The 26,751-nt window shown below is 41.6% G+C and overlaps 1 long non-coding RNA gene across 1 annotated transcript; it reads right to left on the bottom strand.

The window, feature by feature from the left end:
* Positions 1 to 15,788: 15,788 nt before the first annotated feature.
* Positions 15,789 to 25,598, bottom strand: LOC311270769. Its single transcript, XR_014624293.1, has 3 exons — positions 25,536 to 25,598; positions 22,663 to 22,694; positions 15,789 to 15,970 (listed from the first exon to the last, which is right to left on the bottom strand). It is a non-coding gene; the product is annotated as an uncharacterized lncRNA (long non-coding RNA).
* Between the last annotated feature and the right edge of the window lie 1,153 nt (positions 25,599 to 26,751).

Raw genomic sequence — 26,751 nt, 5'->3', positions numbered from 1 at the left:
TAGAATAATCTACACCCACCTCATCTGCCTAAGTACAACGTGTCCATGCTTATTACTACACGAGCCAATCACTAAATAAATTCAGCATGTATTTTCAGTCATGATTCATTAGTCGCGCTGCAACACATTTGTTAATCGCCTCACCATCACATAAAAGGCTGTTTGAAATGCTTTATGTAAATGTCAGTCAGGAAATTTCCACACAGTGATCAAAATGGTTTAATGGTTTCACAGACTTCATCATTGTGTTGTTGCATCAGACGCACCATTCATTTCTGAGGGGGGGAAAAAACCTGTGTTTCTTTGGTTTTACCTCATCCTGAGCAGTTGTTTGCGAGTACTGTGGGTGTTGGGACAAACATATTTGGATTATAAATCAAATTCAATGTAAACATTTGAGACAATCTATTTTAAATGTCCAATATCATGCATGTGATATAAACAGTATATCACACCGTTGTGTTTGTATTTCACTCTAGAAAGTGTAGACAGTTGCTTAGTTTCCACTTTTGGCAGTGAAAGCTATATTGGTAACTGATTTCCCACAAGTCATTTTGTCCCACATCATAGTTGACAGGAGGTTATAGCGTAAGCAACAGATTCTCACTCCCAGCCTGTCAAAACATTATTACATATCCCACACGTTCACATTATATGCTTGTTAGCTGACTTTCACGTCAGGAGGTAGAGGGGAGGATGGGTGGTGTACAACCAACAAGGCTGCCAAACAGCCAACCACAGTTTGAGTCACACTAGTGGATATTTGTAAGGACACACAGACGGATATTTCCATCCGTTTTCGTCGCGTCAAAAAGGGATTTCCTGAGGACGTTTCCAGCAAATTCTGTGGTGACTTAAACTGGCTTCTTCCACAGGATGTCAGACCATCTCCGTCCGTGATCGTGGCAACTGAAACAGGTATTTTAAGCCAAACCACGATTTTCTTCCTAACTGTCCATAAACACAACCTCCACTTAGCCAACAGTTATTCTGGCGATTGGGATGAAAAATCATCTCAGACATGTAGATTGTCCCCAAAATACACGTCCTCAAACTCCTGTCAAAGCCCTCTAGTGGCAGTAGTAATAATGACATTAAACTTTGGAGTTTAACACAGGATACAGCTGTTCACTTCCCATTTTCCAATAGTCAATGTTGAGTTTTTTAACGTCTTGACCCCAAACCTTAACCAAACGTTTCTTATCATAGCTATAATGAAGAAGCTCAACCCAGCTCAAAGCTAAGTCTCTGAGCAGGGTGGGAAACCTGGAGGATTGTGGTGGACTGAGTTCAGTTGAAATCCCCAAAACAATGAATTAATCTGTGGATCCCAACATGCCCCCTGCCAGTATTGGTGACAGATCAGGAAACACTTCTATGTGTCATTCTGGAAGACGTGGTCAAACAAACATACATTATTTTGTTGTTTAAGTTGAAGGACCTTTGCAAAGTTGACAGCAACCGATAGTCCTCCACAAGTAACAATCCATAAGCTACACTATGATTTAAATAAGGAAGTAATGAAGACACATTGGAGTAAGCAACAGAAAACAGCATCAGTATGATATAGATTTTCTGGTGATCTTCGTACAGCTGTAAAGGTTTTACTCTGAACCTCCATTTTCTTTTGTTTTTCTCAGCTAAAAAACGCAATACAGAGCTCGAAAACCAGCACACAATAACCCCCATGTCCGAATTTTCTTCTCTCAGTGAAGTTTTATAATGACTTGTAAGATCAACAAAGAGATGTTACGGCCCACGATGCACCATCCACCAGAGGAAAACAGAGCCCAGCAGAAGACTTAGGCTGTTCTGCATGGCCGCCTCAGGCAAACTGTGGGTGCATTTCATCACAACAAACAATTTAGAATAGATCAGATGGAGTTGCATATGTATGATTTTGTTGTTTGCTTGTGTGCCTAAAAAGCAGAACTACCCAGCTTTCCTTCATGCTGTCAGTCAGCTCTATAGAGAAGGTTACTACAGTATGTGAGTTGTGTCTATGGATCCTTGTTCTGTTACTGGGGACAGTAGAGTGGAAATTTTAAGTATATTGCCATGATTTGCCGAAAATACTTTGCAGTTTGATCTCAGAATCGGCACTGGTCTGCTTCTAAATCTGTATCTACTGTTGCTATCCAGCACCTGTTTCCTGTTAAGCTACAGTATATTATTTGGGTCATCTAGTATTAACGCTAAATTACAAATGACCTGGAGATTTAATAAAGTAAAAGCACATGTGTGCTCTGTCCAGTGGGTGGTCGCATTTCTATAATTAAGTCCATAAATAAAACCAGAAATAAATCTGAAAATGCTGTACAAAAAAAAAAATGGAGTCATGGCAAAACAAAGAAAAATGCCTCCCTCTCCCTCAACAACACTTAAATTAAAAAAACGCCATTTCAGTTTTTTACCAGCTTGAATTGTTTCGACACACAGATCCGGGGAGATGGGACATTAACCCCTACTGTGTGCATGTGTGTGTCAATGCTTTTGTGTGACTATACAATGCTTGCGTACATGTGCATGTGTGTGTGTGCGCGTGTTGTGTAAATAGACAAAGATCCCCGAGGACAAATGATGAGGAGATGATATCTTGTGAAGTGTGCCCTTTAAAAATAGCAGGGTCGCTGTCAACATTACTCGGCTCTGGATGAGCTCTCTGTTTTCGCGCAAGCGTGTGCTCTTGTGCGTGTGTGTGTGTGTATGCACGCTCATGCATGCCACCATGATCTATGTGTGCACGATTGTGAGTGTGTGTGTGTGTGTGTGTGTGTGTGTGAGTTCCTCTGCTGTATTTGCCTGAGTTTTTCTGCGTGTGTGTAGACATGTAACAGCTATTAGGATCTGTCATCGTGCATGACTGAGCTCTACATGACCTGTGTGTATTTGTGTGTGTGCTAATAAACGTGTGTGTCTGCAGAGAGGTATGAGGTGCATTTAACCAAAGCTCCTGTGACTGATGTACATGGTAATGTGAAATACCGCCTCGGGGTGACACAGGCAGGGAGAGAGGGAGATGGAGGGTCGGAGGGTAATGAAAGGGGAAGATGATGAAACAAAGGAGCGTATAGAACAAACACTGTGAGAATTATTTTCATCTACACTATATAAAATGTAATTTAATTCACGTCTACGCTCTGATCTCCTCACCTTTTCGTATTTGTGACATTACATTACTTTTTCAAATTTGTAAAGCTAAATGCATTTGAATGATATTTGCATTGTCCACGAACTAAGGAAACTTATTTGTTTTCTTTCAGACTGAAAAACTTGGTTGCACCTCTTTGTTTTGTGGAGGCAGGAGATGATTTAGCCCCTGATATGACTTTCATTCAACACTAAAGGCCTCAGTTAGCTTAGAAAGTGCAGTTCGTCACATCCTAAAGCGGCACTACGTCATTTTGGAGAAGAAATTCAAACTCAGAATTTCAATATTTACAATATTAATGATTACATTACCATAAGTGAATTTTATTTAGTTTCTGTAGGCAGAAAAAAGTCAGTGATTGAAGGTCTTTCTCTTCTGAATGAATTTTTAAAACACTTTCTACATGTGCATTGGTGCACTACGTAGTTTTGGGAGAGTGTTTTAGAAGAGTTAAGGTTCCAGCAACTTTTTTAGCTCCCTGAGAAGGGAAATTTGACAGCGCCCAGGTGTTTGGAGATGGGAAAGTATGGTTGCATTCAGGCAGACAAAAGCACTGCACAAAAAATGTCAGGTCCTTCCGTCATTTGGATGATGCCACCCCGTCGACTCAGTGAGGGAGAAAGAAATAGAAATAAAACACCGGAGTCCGTCTAGAAAAGTTGAGCCTGACACAACTTTTCCCACAACAACATGTTAGTAACCTGACACACCAGATGGTTTGTTACTCATAACAGTCGTACTTGGCAGGTCATTGGACGAACCATCTATCTGTCACTCTTACTGAAGCCAGTCGAGAGACGAGCGAAACCACCTTGGTGAGGGTTAGGAAAACATCATTCGACTTTAAAAAAACAAACTGTTTTGGTCGTCACGATCACAGATGGAGATGGTACGACTTCTGGTGAAAAATAGACATCTTTGGTCTTCACAAATATTTCTGGGAAATCCCTGTGGTCAGTCCTTTGGCAGCCTTGTTGGCTTGTAGCAACTCCACCACCTCGCCCTCCACCTGCTGACGTGAAAGTCAACCTTGTCAACCTTGGATGTATCTGTTGGTTTGCAGAAACATTAACTGCTAACATTACATCCTGGTGACAGTCACTTTGCTTACCCAGAGCTGCCAGTGGTTCCTCATAGGACACTCATTAATATGAACCACCGTGGTGCGGTCACGAGCGTGTTGTTCGAAGCCTGGCAGGATGCATTATTGAGATCAGGGTATCTTGTGAATCCATCTGATAAGGTAATAATGTAATGTCATCCAGCAGGGAAATGTGTTGGCCTATCGAACATGCGCTGTCACATTGCAAATTACTCCTGTGCTTTACAAGTTATTAGACATCAAAATGTCTGAAAAACAATTTTCTGAAACCCGGAATCAATTTAGAGGTTTGAGAAACAAGTTGTTGTATTAGCCTGATGACTGTGTTTTATGTGTATAGGTTAATCTGAAGGTCCAGGAAACCGATGGTGGTGCCAGATGGAAAGTTAAGAGATCAGTAAAATGATTATCCTATGGAGAAAAAAATTAATGTGTGTATTAAATTGTATGGCAAATCATTCAAATGTCAATCTCACGGTGGCTCTAGAGAACAAGTCAGGGGATCATCAAAGTCAGTGGGGTCAATCCTCTGAGGACCGTGAAGGTCTGTGCAAAATATGGCAAGACATTTAAGTCTAGACCAAAGTGGTAGACCTACAGACCACAGCACTAGCATGCACACAGTCTAGTTTCTATATCACTGAGGCAGATAGATGCTGTTTAAAATGCAGTTTTAAGATTTGATTAGAAAGGAGTACAGGAGGTGTCGAACATTCAGGAGAAATGTGGGAGTAAAGAAGTAAAGGGGGGGAGGTAAGAAGAGGAAGAGCTGAAGGACAGAGGAAACTCTCCGTCGTACACACACACACACACACAAACACACACACAGAATTTATATGCAACACACCCATTAAAATCTCGAGATAACGACCTACAAATTTCTCCCAAACGGACTCTCCACCCTGCTGCCTCGTCTTGTTTCACTCCCCCATCTCTCCTTGTCTCCCCCACCTGTCTGTCTCTTATTGCTCCTGTCTTTCATCACTCCCTCCGCTCTGTGGCCGAAACCTATCAGAGGTTGAATCAATGACGAGATGTCTGAGGGTGTCTCTGTGTGTCTTTGGGGGGGGTGTATGTGTGAGTATTTGAGATCTGAGTGAGAGAGAAGATGTGTGTGTGTGTGTGTGTGTGTGTGTGTGTGTGTGTGTGTGTGTGTCTGCACGTTGTGAAAAAAGAAATCTGTGCACATGCGTATTTCTTCCTCATTATGGAGAGATTTTGTGGTTTAATGTGCTCTGCCTGGCTCTCATCTCCGTATTGCATGTATCAAAAAATGCGAAGAAAAAAAAACACATTTACAAGTGTGTGTGTGTGCATGTGTGTGTGTGTGTGTGTGTGTGTGTGGGTCTGTGTGTGTGTGTGCGCTTCCTTGAGGATGCTAACTAGTGGATGCTAAATAATGCAGCATTCTGCCGAATGCCTCTCCTCCCCAACAACATCCCCATTAGTGATTCGGGGTTTGAAAATGTTAATGCTTTTAACACAGTCACTCCTCATTCACATCAAACTGGAGAAAATAGCAGGAGTAGAGAGGCTCGCACATACAGTAGACACAAACATGGAGCGGATAGACAGACTTGTACCAAACCACACTACATATACAGAGAGACACAGACATGCAAAGATACTCAAGAGAAACATAGAAACTGACACATACATGCTAACATATGAGCCAGACACACAGCTGGCAGAGAAAGAGGTTGAGGGGAACGCAGCTTTTAATCTTCTTCTTTGTTGTTTTTTAGTTCTGTCTAATCAAATGGTCTCTCTGTTGTTTTCCACCATGTTTCTGTTGTGTGATTTTTTTATTATCTGTAACTTGCACTGCCATTTTTGCAGAGAATATCTGCAAAAATGAAAGAATTTCCTGGTAAAATAATTGTTAAGATAGAAAAATAAATGACCACTGGCTATCGAGGAGGTTAGAAGACTCTCTTCAAGGTCTTCAAGTTGACGCTGAAGAAGCGGTTTGTCTAAATCCCTGAGCGGTGTAACTCGACTGTTTGCAGGGGAGGTGCATGTGCTTCCTCTGATACACACAATGTCATCAGTCACTTCTCTTCACTCGCATCTGTGGAGGTTCATCAAGTGAGTGGCGGTCCAAGATACCCCTGACTTGTAGTAGGCGGCAGAGCAGGAACAAGTAGGTGATCCCTCACTGACTTTCCACCCTTAAACTCTGCCAACAAAGCAGATATAGTGGTGAATCTGCTGGATGACTTAATAAAAAAAAAATAAGAGAAAAAAAACTGTTCTTCTCATGCAAAATGTAAAAAATACTGCGGATGTGTTTCAACCCAATCACCAAGTACGTGTCTGTAAAACCACAGATAAGTTATAAATGAATGTTGCAACTTTACGTCTGTTAAGGTTGAATTTTCTATTTCCGTTGCATCATAATGCTGTATTTATGCTCTGGTTAGGTTTTTGCACAACATCCACTTGGTTAGGGTTAGAAAAACATCATGCTTTTGCCTAAATTACCTGGTTGGCATGAACATGTATAGAGATGGTCCGACTACCCGTGAAAAATATTCGTTTTTTGTCGTCTAACCCTAACCCAAAACTGCAAGAAACGCCTACAGGTCTCCTTAAGGAAAACCCAGTTTGTCGTCACGCAGACGGATAAATATATCCCCAGGTGTCCTTAAAAATATCCACTGGTGTGACTCGAGACAGGTCGGCCATTGGCAGCCTTGTTGGCTCTAATAAATTACTCTGTATTTATTTTTTACACCATGAAGGGTCAATATTTGCCTAGAAGAGCTATTTTTATGTGTGTGTCGTCTCATCATAAAAACTATATGAGGCAGGCGTGCCGGGCCAGGGGACACTAATGCACATAAATGGCTGAATTTGGCTTCTTTTCCAATGGGCAGCACATTTCAGAAGCAAACCAAGAGGAGAAATTAGCTTTTTTTTTTGCCAAAGGTATTATACGAGCCATTTTCAGTGGAATGAATGGCTGCCTTCTTTGTATCAGCTCCCATAGCACAGCCAGTGGTCTTTCAGATTTTGTTCCTAATAAAAAGATTGTCTGTGGAATAGAAACAACACAGTTTATAGGAAATGTGGTCACAGGTTTTGAAATCAAGAGCACTGACAACGGTGTATCCACACTGGTGGCATTTGTTTACAATATTTTTCTATCCGTGCGTTCTTTCAACCGAATGTAGAGACGTTTAATAATTCTTTATGTGGCGGCAGCGAGCAGCACGGCTCAACACTTTGTTTACAGGCAGAGGGAGGGATGCTCGACTTCTGAAATGAGGCAATAGAAAACCAACTCACATTGCAGCACGGAGCATTAAAATTCAGAAGCGTGAAACTGCCGTTCGTTTTATTCTCCCTTGTTTGAATTTCGGGCAGCGCTCAGCAAACAAGGTGAAAAGAATGAGCTCCCGATTTTAAATTTGGGAAAGAAAAAAAAAAAAAAAAGAAAAAGAAAAAGTGACAGAGAAAGACTTTATCTTTTCAAATGACTGAATTCAAATGAACTCACAGTGCAAAAAGGAAAATGTGTTCAGTTTAAACCGCCTGAGGCAGGAAGGGAGAAATAAACATGCTCTGCACGCTTCCTTTTGTTATTCCTCGCTCTCTTTTGGTTTGAAAATGGAGCATCTTTAGAGGAATTCTACATCTGTGTGAGATTTGTAGGAAATAAAATAACAGTTTGCACGGCATGTTTTCTGTCTAAAAAGGCAGTATTTTATTATTTAACAATGTATTTGACACATAATGATTCTTATTTCTTTTTAATTTATTCTCTTTTTTAAACCTTTTGTCTACTACAGGCACATGAATATTGTACTTTCAGCTATCTAGGAACCGTTCGGAGCTGTTGGGTTCACTGTACGTCCCTCTGCGTAGGAGCGCCTGCCAAATGTGTTTTAAGGTGCAAAAAATGCAAATTATTTCATTTTCAAGGTCACCATACTGTGAGATTTTCTTTGACGCCGAGTCATGCAGCTGTGATACGCAGAACATCAAGGTTAAACTGTTTTGATGTTTCCAGTAGGTGATCTCCCTCTCCCCCCCTCTCTCTGATGATGCAACCTCTCCTCACCCCTTGCCAAAATGGTGCTAACTAGTGCCCAGACTCTGGGACTGTCTCCCGTGTGCCTTTTCTTGTTTTTTCTTCTTTTATTGGTGTGTTTTGTTTTTTTTTTCCCTTTCCTCCTGCATGCGATTCAAATGCCCTCCCTGGGAGCAGGCGGAGCGCCGAGCGGGCCAAACAAATCTGACTGAGTTGTTTATCACAAGCGCTTGAATGTCAACTTGGCAAAACCTGCAGCTATAGCTGTTGTGTGGAGAGGAATGAGAGTAATTACACAGACTGACAGACATAAACACACACAAGAAGCTTGCAAGAGATGCAACAGTGCAATCAGAGACACACACACACACAGTGGGGTTTTTTTTTAATGCTAAATAGACTGAGGCAATGCTTTCATGTTGTCTTTACTGTATGATGAAGCCATTAATTCTTTGACTCTCTCTACCTTTCTCTCTCTTTACTTAATCTTCCTTCACCTCGCTCTCTCACCCATCCTCCGTCTCTCCCTTCCCACCTCCACCTCTCTCCCTTTTCCCCCCCTTTTCCATCTTTTTCTCACTCTCTGGTTCAATGATTGGAGACTTCAAATTGCCACTGAATTTCATCATAAAACCCCACTCTGCTCCTACTGCCCTTGTTGCCTCCTGCCAAACACACATAGATATGCAAGCTACACACACACACACACACACACACACACACACACACACACACACACACACACACAGGCTCATGCTAACATGCCACCAGAAACCCTATTATTCAGGGTAACTATCAACAAATCCATGTCAAAAACAATTAGAGAGAAATCGGGCTCAGAATGAAAAGCAACAGAGAGAAAATTGGAAGTTCCTTGTTTGCAGAGAGAGAGAAAAAATATTTATTGAAGCGTTCGATGCACACAAATCAGCAAAAGCACACAGCGTAGAGGAGGAGGATAAGAATGACTGAAACATAACATGCAAATAGGCAGGCGATGTGCTCTCCCTCCAGCTGCAACTAACCACTTTTCACACAAACATGCATATACAAAACCAGATTGACATGCAGGTACACTTGCTAAATACTCTGATTTCTAAATAGCATTTCAGAAAAACACACTCACACATTCTTGTTGCACCAGCCGAAAGGAAAGTCTTAAACATCCCATGTTATTTTTAACACAAATCTTCTCCTCCCTTTGACTAATTTCAACACAACTTTGATTCATCCGTTAGCCAAATCTGATCGACTGGCAGGTTTTTCTAGTGAAAAATCTCCTCTGGGACACAGGAAGTGATGAGTGTTATGCCTGGAAAAGTGGGTTATTTAAACACAGGAGGATCTGAGTTACCATGAGCAGTAATATCTGGCAAAATGAGTCAAATTCAGAGTTTTTATGCAGACAACAATGTAGATCTCTTGGTCAGATCATTTCTGCGGGGGTTCACAGGGGACAGTGTTAACCTTGCTGCATGAATATTTGATAGCTCGTGGATGAAATACAAAAATGTGTACTCATAATTATCATTTTTTAAATTCATTGACTTTTTGGGGGGCAACTATAAACCACGAGGCCATAGTCAAGCTCAAAGGTAAGCATCATATGTGTCATGTACACTGGTGAGGCTGATGGCATGACCCATACACTTTTTGAAGTCATGATTTTGTTCCCTTCACTTCATCAAGCAGAATTTGCCATAAAACAGTCTAAAAAATAGCAAGCGCCAAGAAATGTTAACCAATGGGAACGCTTTGCTCTCCACCAGCATCTTAATTTGTAACTGGCGGCTGATTCTGGTGTGAAATTATGTCAAACCCTTTATGTTTAACCCAAAACCTAAGGTGAAGTACACCACAAACTAAGGCTAAGCAACAGCCTAGATGTGCAGGAACATATTTAGATCATTGCATCTTATTTCATTGGATTTGATGCTACATAATTAGATCTATTAATATATAAATATCGACTACAGCCTACACAGTAGTTGTAGTAATTGTATATTGCCTAAAATGTCCAGACCATTTAAAAAAAAAAAAAAAAAATGTGTGATCTTACTTTTAGAAGAATGTATCACATAAAACATCAGTCAAATTATCAGCCAGCAATTTTTGTGGAAATCTGAGATATTTCATGTGCAAATGTAAGTGTGTTGTATTAACAGGAAGTTCACAGACTGTCCTGAAAGGGTTCATCCTCTGAGGAGCATGACTATACTGTATATGGAAATCTACCCTTTTATCTTCTGATGTTTGTTGTGGACAAGATAGCCAGTTTGGGCTGACATGAATGTAATGGTCACCTTTGAAAACATCAGGAAATATCTTCAGGGAACCATATTCACAGCAGAGTTCATGAAAATCTGGTTGATTAATTAAAGGTCTTGTAAGAGCGCCTTTCTTTGAAGTGCTTTTAAATGTCTTAAAACTTAACAATTAACATGTTTTTGATGTGATTTTTAACACCAATAAGCGTCTTATAAGGACTTATTACCTATTCATTTATAGCTTATTTCAAGGAGTTAAATAAAAAACATTAACCAAACTTGAAAACTCAGCGGAAAACTTTGCTTCGTCGAATTACGCTTTCATGTTTCAGGTGAGGTCACTTCATTGTTGCACTGTTTACACGAGGAAACTGGTCACAGCGCTGACGCAGACCGGAACATTGTGTGAACTCCGTGTTGTGGCATTTACCGTAACACGCTGGTCCGCCGGCCGTCTGCTATCTTTAACACATGACGTTAGATTTCCATGGAGGGAAACGTCGAACGTCACTTCCATAAAAGGATTTTGTTCCTGCCCAAATCTGGAAAACCAGTGTGTGTGCGTGTGTGTGTGTGTGTGTGTGTGTGTGTGTGTGTGCTTGCCAAGTGAAAAGAGAAAAAGACTTAATCTCATCTAGCCAATCCTTAATCAGGTCTCTCCAGTCCTTCCCCTGATTTCCCTAGCAACAACCATTCACTTCCTCCAAGTATCCTCTAATCTGGCAACGTGTGTGTGTGCATGTGTGTGTGTGTGTGCATGTATATTTGCAGACATGTGCATGTTTGTGTGCTCATGTCTGCAGCCATTGTCTCGTTCTCCTGTTTACATTTGTTGTTGTGAGTTTTGTATTTATTTATGTGTGTGCACAATTTGGCAGGGAAGTTATTATGAACATTTTCTCATTGAGAAACAGGAAAGTTTTGTTCTGAAATATATAAATATTTAATATATATATATAATGCATAAAATGATATAACAAAAAACAGCTACTTTGGCCAACTAACACTGAGCAGAGCTGAACATCACAGTTGTTTCTGCAGGAACTGGAGTCAAATAGCTGCAGTGTTTTCGCAGCGAGGTTTAAATGACCGCTGTCCAGCTGTGGACCGGTCAGGAGTTTCCATCAGCTCAACAGGAAGACGGAGGTTACAAGGTTTCACAGCACTCTGTGTATGAGTGTGTGATACATGCTGCTACTGTTTCAATAGGAGGAAGTCAGTGTGACCCTCGGCAGAAGAAGAATTCCTCGGCTCACAGCTGCGATTGAAGGGTAAAAAAAAAGAAGAAGAAATTCCTGATGGTCACCGGTCCCCAACTTTTTGCATTTCACCCTGCTCACGTAATTCTGTTAGGTTGACATGTACTCACACTCGCTGTCCTGCCGGCCACTGAGGGTGATTCATGAGAGAAGAATGAGCGAGTGATTCATTCCACTCGATTCGAGGTGAGAAACTGCCGAGCCAAGCAAGTTGCCTAAAGCAGTGGCAAATGCTGCTATAATGCAGCCAGCGAGCCAGAGGTGGCCACACTTACACAGACCACAGCATCAACAGAAATATGACAAACAAGTTTTTTAAAGGACTCAATAGTCAAATAGTAAAAGACGGAGGTTAAAGACGGAAAAGGAGAAATCAAACAATATACAAACAAGGATGAAACTATGGAAATATTGTGGGACAAAGAGGAGAAAATACATGCGAAGACAGAATCCATCAGATGTTTTAAGGTCACTATTTTAATGTATTCACTTTCTATGCCCTCTAAGGATCAAGGCACATCTGTCTTGCTCTTTTTTTCTTATTTTGCTGATAATTTCAGGAGTAATGCTCTCTCAATGGCAGCACTTGGTCTCTGTTATAACAAATTGTCTCCCACTTGCCAGAATAAACGTTGGCAATGTACTGTTTTTATTGTCATGTTGTGACAACACTGTGCTTATGGTCTGGTTAGGTTTAGGAAAAGAGCATGTTTTGGGTTGAAATACCTGTTTTTGTCACCACAATCACGGCTGGAAGTTGTCCCGAGGTCTCCTTAAAAACAGCCGGTTTGGTCACAACTAACACAGCTTGAAAATAAACCCTGTTCATGACAGACATTTTGAGGTGTCGAAGCAGGAAAAGCACAGGTGTGACGAACAACGTTGGCTCGTGCACAATATCAGAGTCTTGGAACGAGCTCACCTACGTGGAATGCGGCCATCGTTAATGTTGTAAAATCCACCTGGGCTTTTCCTGCTTTGACGAGCCAAAATGTCTGCCATGAAGAGTCTATCAGTGGTTTGCAGAAACCTTTACTGCCAACATTTTATCGTGGCGACTGGGCTGCTCATATCATAAGCTGGACATCTACGCTGCAAACTGTGGGATCATGAGGTGGTTTCAGGTTTGAATTGTCTCCACAGCAGGAAATGCTTCATCAGTCCTTCCCTCTTTGTCCGTGCAGTGTTCAGCGTTTGCAACCTACAGCTGGAGTGCAGCTCCTTCAGTTTTCTGTCCTCTCATGACTCGATTTATGGACAGCACCTTTTTTCCTGATAGTGTTTTGGTGGATTAGTTTTTTGGGGGCCGGCGTGACGCAGTCTGTCAGGGCTGCTGCAGTCAAAGAGGAACGAAATGTGCACATTATAATTCAAACTAAATAAAATATTAATAAAGCACTATTAGTATAAATTTAGAATTAAATTACCAAGATGTGATCCAGCACTTTAATTATTTGATGATTAAATAAAATTACCATGAAAGTGATAAAAAAAAAATGCCCCTGAAACATAAATTGAGTTGAAAAATGCTGTCTGAATAAAAAGCTAATTTCTTATCTCACTTTCTCTCTATCGCACCCTCTCTCCCTTGTCCTTCATTGCCCTTGTGACATACATTACTCCCCCCTCTCTCTTTCCCTTTCTTTCTCTCTACATGGCGGTTTCCCATCGCTTGCAGTTTCTCTTCTTTCTTCAGTGAACTTGATGAGTGTAACCAGAAATGTGTTCCCACAAATCACCGTACAGAGTAGAATAAAAAATAGACTTGAATTCAACAGTATGTAAGGGAATACAATAGAGGCCTAGCCTTTAATAGATAAAAACCAAAATCCATTAAGTGGATGGCAGATTTTCTAATGAAATCTCACTCAATATCTTTTCGTGTACAGGTTATCCCATAATGTGATTCAGTGTCTGGAGTGAAAGCCAGACAGGATCCAGCCATGCACGACTGACAGGTGGACCAACAGGATTACACAGACTGGAGGTTCAGAAGCTCCTTTCAGTGCAAAAATCTCTTAAGAAACACCTCTGATCAGCCTGATGTGGAATAATTTCCTCTTCGTCTCGGCTGCTTCTTGCAGTCTTCTTTGTTAAATTCTGCATCTATTGTTTATTTATACCCACTTTGATCCAGACTGAAAACAACTGTTGGATTGATCGTGATGGAAAGTTCAGGCCAAATCACGGTCCCCAGAGGCTGAATCCTACTGACGTTTGTAATTCTGAATGATTTTATTTTTTAGTGAAACATCTCAACAGCTGTTAGATGGATTGTTCTTTGATTCTCCCCTCTGATTTTCCCACTTCATGCCTTATCATCTCGTGTTGCAGCCTTAGTTTTCCTTGTTTTGTATTTTTCATTTTTGCCTGTCTTTGACCCCGCCTTTGTCATTCTCCTGATCCAATTTGTTTGCCTTCACTCACTGCTAAAGGCTGATTTATGGTTGCACGTAGGCTCTACGCAGAGCCGACACCGTAACCAACACAGGTGGTCTACGCCATAGTGAGCATTTACACGTGCTGGTGGTGGTGAGCAGATTGCTAGTTGTACTTTCCCCTTGAAACACACTGACCCCCGTGGCTCACAATTGTGTCTCTGGGCTAAGGAGAGTGGAAAGGCAGAGTGTTTGAAGGAAGAGCTGCCCTTCGATTCTTGAAGCTACTTTTGCCACAAGGCTGCTCACAGAAGGGGCATCCAGCCTGTCTGCCCTGTGAAGCCTAGAGACACTCTGGCTTCAGAGGAGGCGTAGTATAATCCAAGAACAGCAGCAGAGGGCCAGTCAGGAGGGACTGCTACAGGCAGTGAGTGTTGTGTGCTTATTGGGGACATTGCAGGACTCGATCCCCTATATTAGACGAAAAATGCAAAGCTTCCAAGTGGACCAATCACAGTCGTTGCGGTCCACGTCGCTGCAACGTGCAATTTCTGAGGAGGTATACGTCAGGCTACGACGTAGGTATGCAACTACGCAGAGGCTACGTCATACACATAGCATGGATTCAATGCAGAAGCATAACTCAAGCTTTACCTGGGTACCGAACCCTCTTCTGGCAGGTAAGCTGTGATTTTTAAATCAAGTTCTGTTCTCTGAGTTGCGTATTTGAGTCCTGTCACTTTACCGGTTTACCGGTCACAATAGTAGGCAGGGTTCTCCCCAAAAACTGTCCGATTGCGAAACAAATTCACCACAGCTGAAATGACTTACAGTTTAATTTCAGAATTTATACTCCATGCACATTATTGCTTTTGGCTTTCCTTTTCCTTTATCCCTTTTCTCAGCGCAGCTCAAACTGCTGCGCTGGTATCAGTGAATCATTGTTACAAAAGTATGCAAGTATTATCTTGATTTACCAGAACTAATGAATTAATGGTGGACACACCCTGCACATGTGAGAATCTGGGTGTGTTTGACTCCTCTGCTCTCCCTCCTCTCCTGATATTCAGCATTGAGACTCCATTACGTGGGATTTCTGTTTCAAAACAGATTGTCTGAGAGCAGCGAGGGGTGATTCAGCTTTCAGCCTGAACTTTTACATGCTACAAATCCTCTTTCTCTCCTTCCCCATTTATACAAATCCTCACCTCTATCTTCTTTTTTCTCTCTCTCGCCACAGTTAATACTTGTTACTTTATAGAGGCTTTGCATTTATGCCATCATGACAATCCACTAGGGAAGTTGATCTCCAAAAAAGTGGAAATATATAACACACAAGCTAAAAAAAGTAGAGAGCAGTCAGAGTTGTGGCGCTGGTGTCGAGGAGGTTCAGTTACCATTTGGCATTTTTAGTGCCAAGGAGCCAGTTGCCAAGTTTATTTGCTGTAATTTGAAGTAAATAAATAAATAAATAAGTGGACAGTTCTCAGGATTTTGTGTATTAATGATGTTTATCTGGTGCACAACATGAACCACTTCATTCTAATAGCTCATAAAATGCCCCAGTTGTGCACAGGTCAGAAAAAGTCCACAGTGTTTCGGTAAGAGTGAGCAATCCTTCCTCCTCCTCACAACATCTGTGTGCCTGTTTGTAAAAAAGCTGTTGCACAATAACCCAAGAGTCCCATCAGCAACAGCAGAGGTCCGTCATGACAACCACGCACTCTGGCCACAAGGCTGGCCGAGCATCACGATTCAGTTTGTGTCCACAGGGTACCTCCAGGAGGATGAAAATAAAATGAAGTTATTGTTGCATTGGATGATTCAGATGAATTTAAGGCAAAATGTGTGTCGGCGGAAAAAAAAGGCATTGCCAGAAAGGGTCTGACGATGTGTCCAGCTTTTATTACTTTGTTTATTTAACCATTATTTTCACTTCCAGTATTTTCTCTTTCTTTTTTGGTCTTGTTTTGACGTTGGGTGGGCTTAGTGGGTCCCAAAGGGCATTTAGCAAGTGATTGGCACGGGTCAAAGGGTCACCTCCGAACCACTCGAGTTTCACTCCCTCAAAGCAAATAGAAAACATGGAGATGGCAGAGAACCAAATACCCTGAGTGGGTAACCTCTGACCGTCTGTATTATTTTTTCTTATTCTCTCTGTCCTTTTATGAATCAGTGTTTCAGTTTGTAACATGAAAATACTCATTTTAGGATCGTCCAGCTTGTTAGTCAGTCAGTAAATTACCTACAAAATATGCTCATACATAACTAGTTTGCCAAACTTGATTTGGACGAAACGTAATTGCTACCTGGGTGTCATTCATACATTTTTGCAGCCCTGTTTAACATATACGTTGTAATATATATATATATATACACACTTGTATATAAGGAGTAACAGCACTCTATTGTTTAGATAGCAGCTGCACGATGCCTTCAGGATGTTAGACCGTGCCGATGCTGTTTTGCTACATGTCTTGATCGTCACACCTCCTTTGCTTGGGGAATGATGGCATGCTATCCAAAATCACACACCAGGATTTAAGTTATGTTGTTTGGTTTGGTGTAAAAAAGCAAAAGCAATGTAAAGAAGGGTCTTAATTGTCATGGTGTCGTGCATTTTTTGTGTGAAAGTGCTAATGGCTTGGGCGATCCTTTCAGTTTTTATCCAGCCGCATCATCAGGGCAAAATATCGATAATAATATTTCTGTTAAGTGCTAATAAGCTAATTTCAGCATCCTAACACACTAAAGTATGATGGCGATGATGGTAAACGTTATACCTGCTACACATCAGTATGTTAGCATCATCATCCATCTTAGCATGATGTTAGCATTTGGCTCAAATCACCACTGTGATGGCTGTAGACTTTTACTATATTTGTTTCATGCTTACAGTTTTCACACTTTTTGACCCTCAGGTGACTTACTCCCTTTCTTTCTCTGGTTATTCTGCCCCCAAAAATTGTCTTCAGAGTGTGCTTTTTGTTATCCATGTCTCTGCACTTATTGCATTTATTCAAGAGTGCAATGTGTCACCGTCCCCAGTCACCAAAACCATGAAAAGGTTGGGAAAAGCCTGCAGGTAGAGTACGAAGACGTCCAATCACACACAGAGGAGACGGCGGGGGGTCTGACATCGGCTTTGCCCCGGGCGACAACAGCATCTGGAGAGTGTGTGTGCGTTAATCTGAGCAGAGTGTGTGTTTAAAGCGCAGTGGGATGATCTTCCCTCACATCCACCAAAAGGGGGAGAGGAGAGGAGGGGGGTGGGTTTAAGCTTGTTATTAGGAACACCAGTCAGAGTCTCTAGAAAGAGACGGGAAATCCCTCTCTGTCTCTGCGATTGTCTCTCCATCTCTCTCTCTGGATTTGGAGACTGTACTCCCCCCCCACACAGCCCCTCTATCTCCCCCCAACCCTCCTACTATTGAAGCATAAGCAGCATTTCCCAGAAAGCAAGAGAAAATTGATTGTGATAGGGTTAAGCCAGTGCTAATGTCCACATACACAAAAAAAAACCCTCCCCATCCAAAGGAATGGGATTATAATAAAGTGCTGCATGAGACATAAGACCTGCTTTCTGTTTTTCATCATCTATAGACTAGGGATTCATAAAACTATGAGAAAAGGAGATTTTAGAGTTAAAGGACAAATACAGATTGTATTTTTGTCTGAGCTTACAATGTGTATCACATCATATATGCATATTTTACAATACAACTGGGCAGCGCTGTGCTCAACTTTATCTGTATCAAAAACACTTTATTCAGGTTCAAGTTAGTCCAACACACACAAGAGAAGTGTGTTAAACAGTGATGTGAGTGTGATAATGTTTATAGATGAACTACAACGTACTATATAATAAACAATTGCTTTATAAATTGTTTACCAACTATCAAATAACTATTAACTTAAGTTTAATTAACTATAATTTTATCTTGCGATGGATATTATGGAGTGTTACCAAACAGATTCTTGCAGACTTTTATTGATTTCATGATCCAACAGAGCTCCCAGACTTTAGTTTAGTCAACCTAACACCACATTAATGTTACATTTGCCTTTTTCCACAACATCAGCGTCATACCTGCCAACAATCCCAATTATCGCAGGAGTCTCACTATTTTTAACCCCCTTTTCTGCCGCTGTGCTACCGATTTAATAGTGATACGGATCAAACGAGTGTTTCTCAGTTTATTTGTAGGATATGAGTTCTGGTACCTGGCAACCCAGAGGCAGAGAGCCTCCGCTCTGCTCAGTTTGCAGCTGAAAATGGATGAAACAGGTCCTCACTCACTTACTTACTCTGTCTCTCATAGTTCTGATATTTATCGGATGTAAAATTAGATGTTGACTGTTGATTACTTTTTTTGTAGATTTTGTATGTTCTTTATTTATTTATTACTGCGAGCTATGAATTTGAGACTGATTAAAAGTCATTTCACTTTCACATCTTTGTATTTATTTTATATTAATCTGTGTTGTAGGGTTATAAGGGAGCACTGAGAGTACGACATTTGCTGCTAACCTAGAAAATCTTCCTCTTTTTTGGCAGCCTAGTGCTGGCAGATGTCGGTGAGAAGTTTCAACATTAAAAATCAGATTGTGATTCATAGCCTTTTGTCTTCTGGGTTAGCATATTTGACAACGAACAACAATAAAAGCCGGCCAAAGGTTCAATGGTTAAATTCAAACCAGCCTTTGTTGCTTTTACTTCTCTCCACTTGTTTCCAGTCTCCCTCTCTGCTATTGTTTATCCAGTAAAAGCGTAAAAAGAAAAAATGACACCTAACACTTCCAAGAGGATCAGAAAACCTATTTTAAAAAGACAGTGAGAAAAGGCCTTGGATGTTAAGCTAAATAGAAATTAGCAGAAACAGATGCAAAAAGTTTGCAACCATGTACATTAGTAAAGTTTAAACACAAACAGCTCAACAGACCAAAGAAATACAGCATTGATGATCTTGCGTGGGAAACTATTCCCAAAAAGGGGCCTATTTGCTGCTCGGTCAAATAAATAAAAGGCTAGAGACAAAAAAAAAAGAGCTTCTAGAGCCAGAAGAAGCACCAAGGCCAAAAGGTTAACACTCACTCTGCATATAAGATCTCGACAGTGAGTTCACCTAGTTGCTATTTGTGGCAAAGCGGCTCACAACGCAGGCGGAAGGATTGGATTTCAGCGCCGAGGCCCAGTGTCTCTGAGCTAGTGGCTCTGGGGCTAAAGGCTAATCGGACACAGGAGACGATCAGTCAGGCGTGATGAGAAGGTAGACACAAAAAAAAAAAGTGAGACGGAGAGAAAACAAGGGCAGAAGGTAGGGATTTCTGTTACGCCTGGGCACTAGCATTAACACATCTGCACACACACACACGCACACACCCGGGGGGATAAGACTTTAGTCAGTGGCCGGGGGCAGCAGTCGCATTTGATGCATGATTAACAAATTAATCTGCAGTCCTACTCAATATGGATTAATGAGCTATAAATAGCTCTCATTAATCTTCCATAGAAATAATGACATTAGCATCGTTAAGAGGATCTGGATAGTTAGCATCATTTGGGTTTTTCTAGACCACTGCCCACTTTGTGTGTGTGTGTGTGTGTGTGTGTGTGTGTGTGTGTTCAAGTGTGAGAGAGAAGTTCCTCATAACAGCCACGAAGTAAAGAGCCGAGCGGTTCAAGTCAGTTGAAAAGTAAAGACGGTCAGCGTTGAGGCTTTGATTCATGGAGCGAAGCATTAAATGCCACGGTGAGAAGTTCATTTACCAAATGTCAAGCGAATTATTCAAAAGTGGAGAAAATGTCATCGACTGTGTGTTTTATTGTAGCTTCAGAAATGAGTGAGGAACAGTCTGTAACTGCTGGTTCAATGTCAATTTTAATGGTCTTTCAAGGATCATTTCAAACCGGCCGACAAATGAATCTGTTTAATGCCCGCAATAAAAAATGATGCAAGCATCATTTCATTTAACAAGATATTTCAAGTGAGTTGTTCAATGTCAATTACTGTTTATGTGTGTGTTCGCACATGTACTTTGCGGGGACTCACTTGAGGGTTTTTTACCTTGAGAAGCTTTTTAGAAAAGGACATTATCGTATCCTCTCTTCGCTAAAGAGGTGTTTGAGATTCAGTTTTAAGGTTCGTGACGAGGTGAAGCCTAATGTTCGGGTAGAGGTGTCAATGAGAAACCTGCGTGTAATCACACCTGGGGACACGCTGTCCTTTTTTTACCTCACCTGTTTTGCCTCCATGTCCTGCTTTTGGGTACAGATTTATTTCAAGTTGACAAAAAATCCCCAGAGGTTTTGTTGTGCAGCACCTCTGGGCGTAGACCTTTATTTCTAACAAACGTTTACACATGAGTCAGTCCAGACCTCTGGGGCGTGACAGGAACAACGTCTGGCTATGTGAGATTTGTCACTGTCCAATATAAAACATGCATGTATCTGCATGTTTTCATGTGATTAGATACTCACATGCCGCCTCCTTTAAGATTCATAAAAACAACTCAACAGATCGTTTCAGAGATGAAACGTCATCAAATTACGTTTTAGAGATTTTTCCTGGACAGCAACAGATTGTTTGTTCAGCTGCTGCAGTAATGTGTCTGGGTGACAGAATTGGTTCTTTAAATGCATAATGGATCTTGGTTCCCCTCCCCCCCAACTCCGACAAACAAAAGCCATAATGTTCGACCACTGAATTTTACTCTCAGAGAACATGAAGTCTCTGCTGCACTGAAGGCATCGGTCTCTTCGCCTCTTTGTTGGTGGACTTCTGTTGGCATGAACTGAACACAGCTCAAGACAAAAGGCTCGGCTCTTTGATTTTGAGTGACAACCCTGACATTTGTCACTGTTCTTTTAGGTGACTAAATAAAAGAAGGGAAGACAGAGCTCCCGCATACTGTCCCTTTAACTCGCAAAAAACAGGCGAACCGGACCTTCGCTGTACCGTCACATTTTGGTTGGGTTTAATATTTGTTACTTGTGTATCTGTATTTATGTTCTGTACGTCACGTCACTTCAATACATACAAAGTTAAATGGCTCACTGTTCACCATCAGTCTCCTGGGTGAAAGTCCTGTGCTCGTTGAACCCAATCATCATCCGTCCCCGACCTCCTCCCTCATGCAAACTTGTCACTCTTAATACTACTTTGCCTGAACTTCCTCCTTTGCTGCCAAAATAAAAACAACACCTACTAGAAGTCGCTGCCTAACAACAAACATTATGGTGGCTCACAATCAAGCCCCAAGGGAGAGCATCGGCTTTTGGAGCCAACTTGGCGTAGTGTCCAAACTGCTGGGGCCCAAAACAGTGGATACATCTTTTTTGAGCATCCCAACCCCAGCGAAAGTTTAATTTCTCCAACATTTTTTGATCCATTCTGTCTGATAACGTTAGGAAAGTCTATTAAATCATAATTGTATCCCTATTCAGGTAATTCTGTATCCAGAAAGTCTATCATTGTTTTGGCGTCACGCACCACTGAGCAGCCCCACCTCAGATGCTGTACCCAGATTTCCTTTTTTTTGGTCCACGGTTGTGTTTACACAGACAACCTTTATCATTTTTCTGATGAGGACGGGCTGTTTTTACAAGTTAAAGGACAGCACGCATGAGATCTCTCTCCTCTTCTTTTGTGCATTGATATTTCATCCAGCGTATCTGTCTGGAATAAACTGAAGATGTGCTCGAGCCTTTATAGCCGAGAGAAAAAAAAAATGATGTGAAACTGCTGACCAGTCATTCGTGAGAATAAGAAAAACGCATGCCACCGTGAACGAGTAAAATGGACCCAGTAATGTAAAGCACATCACTAACGGCAAACATATTTCAGAGTGTAACACTGACATGGAAGCAGTGGGGAGGAGACGGGGAGGGGGGAGGGGAGACATGAAAGGGAGGAAAAATAAGAAGTGCAACAGAGGAGCACTTAAACACACACTCATCAGTGTCCTGCACAGTATATGGACATGACAAGTACATGAGAAACACATTCCTCCACACCCACGCACACACATTTTCACTTTCTGCCCTGATGTTTCCAGTAAACATCACACAGACGCACACACACAGCATCCATTTCCTCTAAAATACAGGCCTCTGTAGGACATTCACTTCAATATTTGTGCAGTTATATATGTTTTTCCACAAGCTAAACCAGAGATGAGACCGGAGCGGATAGTGTCTGATGTTATCAAGATGTAAACCATTTGATTTCTCAAAACATGCGAAAACAAACACAGCAGGACGCAGAAAACAGAAAACAGAAAACAGCAACATTTTTGGAAGAAATATCGACTGTTTTTTTTTTTTTTGTAGTCCAATTAGGATTGTTTGTCCCTGAATTCTTCGATAGGAAACTCTCTAACTTAATTCAGGATGTTTTGTTGGTTTGTGTCCTCGGTAAGAAAATGGAAAAAAAAAAAAAAATACTGGATGAAAAGAAACTCACTTACCTTGTATTGAAACTTCAGCATCACCCCACAGCCTGAAACCACACAAAGAGTGTGTTCTGCTTAGTGCAGACTGGACCCAAAGTATACATGGACTACTGAGGTGTGTGTGTATGTGTGTGTGTTTAACTTCTGATGTTAATAGGTCTCATTATGAGCAACCTCTAATCAGTAAAAATAGCATTGTAGGCCGCTGTTTAGTCTGCACACACATGCATGTAGTGTGACACACACACACACACATTCTTTGTGTTTCACATGATCATTAAATTTCAAGGCACATGTGTGTGTGTGATTACACGCTGCTGAGGTCGCTGAGGCCACTTAGGCCCCATGGACATGGAGGGCCTCTCCACACACACACACACACACACACACACACACACACACACACACTTGGAGTGAGGTCATTGGAGAAAGAGTGACAGCTCCAGGAAATGAAACACACCTCGGATTACAGTTAAACAACATTAACTAACATTTAAAACATGTGGCTTCGCACGACTCGCTCTCTCTCCGTCAGAGCCGTGCGTTTCCTGATTGAAACCTTTCCTTCGGCCTTTAAACGCAAAACAGCAGAGTGTGAATATGTCACTCGGAGAACACCCAGGACTTTTCTCCTCCAGGTTGAAATCCTTCTTCTTCTCTCCCTCATTATTTGTGCCGATCTTGTAGTTTCATCGTCTCCTCGGCATTCTCCCCGCACGCAGTCAGCATACTAAGAGACATCAAGGTTTATTTTCCTCCCCTTTAGGAGAAGCCATCTGCTGCTGTTTAATATTAAAATCAAGTTTCAGAGTTAAGTAAACCATCATAGTAAACACTCAGGTTTTCTGTTGAGTGTTTTCGTATCAACTCATGCATCCAGTTACTCTTTGCTCGCTGTCAATCAGCCCCCCCGACATCACAAGAGGAGTCTTCCACCAGGAAATCGTCTTTTAAAAATATACTGTTGACTCACAAACTTTATTGTTACATCCGTGCGCAGCTTGAACCGAGAGATGAAAGGTGACGTTGCTCCAAAGCAGCAGCAGCATCGAGCCTGTATGAGTAAGCAGTGTTTATAGCTGGTTCACTGTGATGGATGAGCATCAGGCGTGTGGTTATGTTCCTTTCTCATTTGAATCCTTATATGAAAATAACAAGTTCTTGAAAGTATGTTATTAAAGCATCTTTAAAATGACTGTGATGATGTCATGGCTGTGTGTTTAGCTCCCTGTGTTCCCAGGTTGGACTTGAGTGTATCGCTGCACCACAATAGTTTTCCACAGTGGTTTTTTTTTTTGGGACAGCCAATTAGCGGCCACTCACACCGAGACACGCCGGCAAAAGCATTGTTTTTCTACTGTAACGCACACCTGGCGGACGCTCCTCTCCTGTTTTCATTCCCGTGTTTTTAATTTGTTAAGTCGGTCAGTTGCGTCTCTTTTGATTTTCCTTACTGGTAGGCTTTCCTCTCAGCATCGCCTCCACAGCGTCCCATAAACCACTCGGAGACATGTCATCGCTTCTAAAAATCCAGATAATCCTTCATTTCCTTTTGAACATATTCTTCAAATCGACAATCATTCAGGACGCTAGAATTGAATCTCCAGAGAGAGAGTGAGTTGAAATCACTTTTTCAAAAACCCAGGAACAGTCGCAGTGTGTGTTCAGGTGGCTTCAACGCCCACTTTGTCACTGAATCAGAGGACTTCTTTTGATGAAAACCACTTTAAAAATGAGTTGGTACGACACCTCTGTCAGCAGATATTAGCTCTGCAGAATCAAGAAACTTTCTCTCCAGCAGCTGTGCGGCTTAATTTAGTCACACATTACTTATCAAATAATGGGAGAGGAGCAGCACATGGTTGCCTGCTCTCCGGGGAGCAGACTGTAAACTTTACTGAGTGCTGGAACAATTCAAACACCGCCTTTTTAATTAAAAAACGATGCTCCACCCAAAAATATGTCCTTTAAGTTTGAAACACTCAACCTCCGTAGTGCTCCTGTGATGAAACCGGAGTCTCAGCGGTCACGAAAGATTCAAATAATGACAAGCTTTCATGGCGGAGAGCAGCATGATCCACTCCTCCACCAGTCATCCATACACTCCGTATATTCGAAACATTCATATTTCTGACAGAATTTGGTTTAAAGCCACTTTTATCTGAGTTAGCATGCATGACCCTGCAGCTCAGTCACTGATTGCTCTGTAAACTAGACTCGGACTAGACGTAAATGAGCCATACGGTCTCTAAGCGACACCACGACTCCTCTTTGAAACAAATATAATCGCTGTCTTGACCACAAAACTCATCATAAATCATCACTGGAGTTACTGACTCACTAACCAAACAGAAACATTATAGGTCTTAAAAAACACTGGCAGAAAATCATCAGATAGCAGCTGACTTACAAAATGGATTTGAAGGGTTTTGGAACGAAGCCCGTTAGCTTTGGTGGAAGATTTTCAGCACAGACTCTGGGCTCGCATCCAACATGTTTGTCTGTTTTTGTCCCTAATTTGTACACGGACATTTATATCCTGGTGAGAGCTCGCACGTGCCACTTAGACGGGCGTACAATCCTATTAATCTGAGAGAAAATTAATATGAACACATACTTATGCACATTACACCCGCTTTCTCAGACACTAATATGGATATCACCTGACAGAACGAGTTGGGGAACGTCTTGAATATTTCAGGACGTCTGGTCTGGCTGCACAAAGCCCGGGATGCAGCGACAGCTCCCCTGAGAAGTCGTATTGGCGGAGCAAATGTAGGTAGGTAGTGCAAGCCCCGTCATTAATGCCGCTCAAAAGAAAAGAAAACAGCTGCTGGCTTGTTTATGTTCATACTGCTAGCAACCAGGTTAAGTTTAGGGTAACTTACCATTTTCAGCAGGTAGGTTGCTCACTCGGAGGTTCTTGTTGTTCCCCGTAGAGATGGAAAACACTAACAGGCAGATAGAAGGGGAGGAAAAAGTTAACTTTACTCAGTTATCAATAATCCAAGTTTTTATTAAGTTAAAGTTGATGAAGGAAGAAGAGAGGAGGAGGAGGTGGAGAAGAAGAAGAAGAAGAAGAAGAAGAAGCTGGGTTCTGAACATGTGTTGCCAAAATTCAGTTCTAGTGAGTCGTTTTTCGCTAACTTCCTGTCTGCTTTGCAGTTTGGCTGTCGTTGCCTCTTTTCTTCAAGTGTTTTTCTACTCTTGCTGTGTTTGGTAATATAGGTTTTCACTGGGAGCGCTGGAGTTGCTGGTTTTACCTGTTCCTGCCAGTAAAAAGGAGGATCCTGCTTCCTGCACGTTGCCCGGGCAGACGGGACCGCCTCTTTATGGAGTTATCTATCCTGATTGGATAAAGTGGGCAGGGATACCAGAAAATGTCTGTTTTTCTGTTAGTGCATGAGCAGGCGGAGGTGAGATGTGAACTGTTCCTCTTATCTTAAGATTGTTACCAAAAACATCTCCTCCTTCTAAAACCTTCAGTGTTTAAAAGAAAATTCTCAAAATCAGACTAAATGAATCAATTCGTGCTTTGTTTTGAATTCAGTCATTAAAACTGTATTGCTGGTGTGAATCACAGTGTCAAAAGAAAATGAGAAATAATTTAACTTTCGCTGGTTCATTCTGAGCAGTCAAGTTAAAATGCGGCTCTTGCCTCCAACTCGTTAACAGAACTTTACTTGAGTTTCCAGGTGTCATCGTTACTGTATAGTGGGTTTTTGAAGCACTAGCAAGCAATTTACACTTACTGTGTTCTGGTCGTGGTCAGTCCAACAACATTTCCCAGTGTTCACCCTGTGTTTCTTCCTCTCTCTCATCTTTCCAGTGCTCTCCTATCTGTTTCTGTCATGTGTGTCTGTGTGTGTCCTGGCGTGGGTGTGGTTTCCCCTCCTGGCTCAGCTCGTTGTGCACATCTTGCTGCAATAAACTCGTCACTCTGCCTCTATACACCTGCCTCTCATCTACTCATCGACCTGCAGTATATCTACCCCGGCTGTGTATCCACTCTCAGCCAGATGGTGGTTACACCTCAGGTTCAATTCCTGGTGGTAAATACAACAAAGAAATTTTGCAAGAAATGTCACATTAGTTGGCCCAACT

This window comes from Pagrus pagrus, assembly GCF_965226575.1.
Source record: "Pagrus pagrus genome assembly, chromosome: 15".
Classification (NCBI taxonomy): Eukaryota; Metazoa; Chordata; class Actinopteri; order Spariformes; family Sparidae; genus Pagrus; species Pagrus pagrus.
The sequence above is the reverse complement of the archived record's forward strand: the minus strand, read 5'-3'. Positions and strand labels throughout refer to the sequence as shown.